This window comes from Eurypyga helias, unplaced genomic scaffold (assembly GCF_000690775.1).
Source record: "Eurypyga helias isolate BGI_N326 unplaced genomic scaffold, ASM69077v1 scaffold14661, whole genome shotgun sequence".
In the NCBI taxonomy this organism is placed as follows: Eukaryota; Metazoa; Chordata; class Aves; order Eurypygiformes; family Eurypygidae; genus Eurypyga; species Eurypyga helias.
The window spans coordinates 22,703-24,953 of NW_010230454.1; positions in this window are offsets into that span (position 1 = coordinate 22,703).

The window sequence follows — 2,251 nt, forward strand, 5'->3', positions numbered from 1 at the left end:
AGGTCTCTGCCCCACCATGGCCCTCCATGGCTGCAGGGCACAGCCTGCCCTCTCCCCACAGGCTGCCATGGAATCTCTGCTCCGGTGCCTGGAGCTCTTCCTCTCCCTCCTTCACCACCGACCTTGGTGTCTGCAGCAGTGTCCCTCACACACTCTCACTCTATTCCTCCAGCTGCTGTTTCCCAGAAGCTGTGGGGTTTTGTACCCATTTCTTAAACACGTTACCCCAGAGGCACTACCACCGTCGCTAGTGGGCTCAGCCTTGGCCAGGGGCACATCCCTCTTGGAGCCAGCTGGCATTGGCTCTGTCGGACACAGGGGAAGCTTCTAGCAGCCTCTCACAGAAGCCACCCCTGTAGCCCCCCAGCTACTAAAACCTTGCCATGCCAAGCCCAGTACAGGAGTCTATGAAAACTAAATGGAAATACGTAACAGAAAAATAAGTCACAAAGCGCTTATTGTGGTCAAGTTCCAGCTTCAGCCAAGGGCTGACAGGCCGGCTTGAAACGGCCGGTGGGGTTGGAAGCAGAAAGGCATGCACACAGGTGGGAGCTGGAGGTTGAATGTGGAGCCCCGTGAAAAATTCTCGCTATCGTTACGTCCCTACAAAATGTAAGCATTTTGTTTAGGAAAAAAAGTTGGGAGCAATTTGTTCAGTAAGGTAGAAGAGGTCAACTTTTCTTACTTTGCAGCTGTGTTTTACTTCAAAAACAATTTTACCTTTTGTTTATTTGAAGTAGATACTTACGTGCCATTTACTCCTGACCATCACTGGTCTGTGTGATCAGATAATATACCAAGTACTTACGGGCAAGCTACATCACGTATACAATACCTGCCACAAATTAGTTGCTAAATAGAACACAAATTATCATGCTAGTTGCTAATTGCTAATTTTAGAAATGTCTAAATACCACTCAGAATAATAATAAACAAATTAATTACTGGTTGGAATATCAATCCCTAAGTACTTTGTTTGCATCATAATTTAAAAACAACAATGGAATTATCATTTTTAACACCATGTGGTAAAATTAACATGAAATGAAATATATTTGCCCCAGAATTGCTTTCATTTTGAAAGAAAATTGTTGCTAATGAGAAATTGCAAAATTTTCTCCTTTGAACTTAATGAGACTTTTCCTTGTGTATGTGCTTTTACATGGAGAGTTTCCTGTAAATGAAGATAATTATTTTCAACAAGAAACAAATAGGATTGTTACAAAATAGTTGGTGAGTGTTTGAAAATCTTCAAAGTGGTGGAATCAAGTTCCTATTTTATCCGCAGTGCAGCAAGTTATGGAAATGTCTGGTTGCCTTTGGTGATAATTACTATTACATTAGTATCACATCAGTGAAATGTTTTGAAAATTTATGGGAAAACCTTCATATAGCCATCAGGAGCTCTTTTAGATGTTATGAATGTTAGCAGGTACTTGTTTTACTGTAGTATTTGGGAGTAGTCATATACTAGGATGCAAAGGATAGACCCAAAGGATGACTTTGCTGCAGCTGCTTGGAAAGCAGATCTTCTCAGTCAGATTGTTCGCTCCTGATGCTCACTTTGGGTGTGTTACTTACTATTCTGTTTACAAGGCACTCTGCAGAGGGTTTGGCAAGAAGTAGTGATTATGCAAACTGCTGTTTTTCCAGTTTTTTAGATGTTAATGCTCACTTGAAATTTTCATTAAGCTCTTTCACGTGAAATGTGAGATACAGAGCATTTCCTATAATAACACAACTGCTATAGAATGAGTGACTTCTGGTGAGAGGGTATGGAGTATGTCTATCTTCTTCATCAGAGAAATCAAATGAAGAAAAAATGAAGGTTTAAGTTGTTTCTGAAAGTGAATTAATTTGCAATTTTGATCTTTATAAATAAAAATATGTAATATGTAGGTGTTTTGAAGAACAAGCCTCCTGAAATAAAACCAGGTCAATTTGTTGAAAGTCTTGTTACTATACATAGCTTTACACATTTTTGGACCACTGTTTTAAAATCCTTTTATAACATTCTGTTGTAAGAAAATGTTGCCCAAATGCAGATGAGCTGGTTCCTCAACAATAATTGTGCAGTGGGATTTGTGGGCTTTGTTTGCTGCTTTTCTTTTCAGATACATATAGTGTGCAAAATATGCCACATTGTGATGACAGCTACTTTTGTTTGTTTTTGTAGGGTTGACTCAAAGATCATTTCATCCTGCAAGCATCAGTGAGGAAGATCTGCATAGAATTGCTCCTGAGGGGAAAC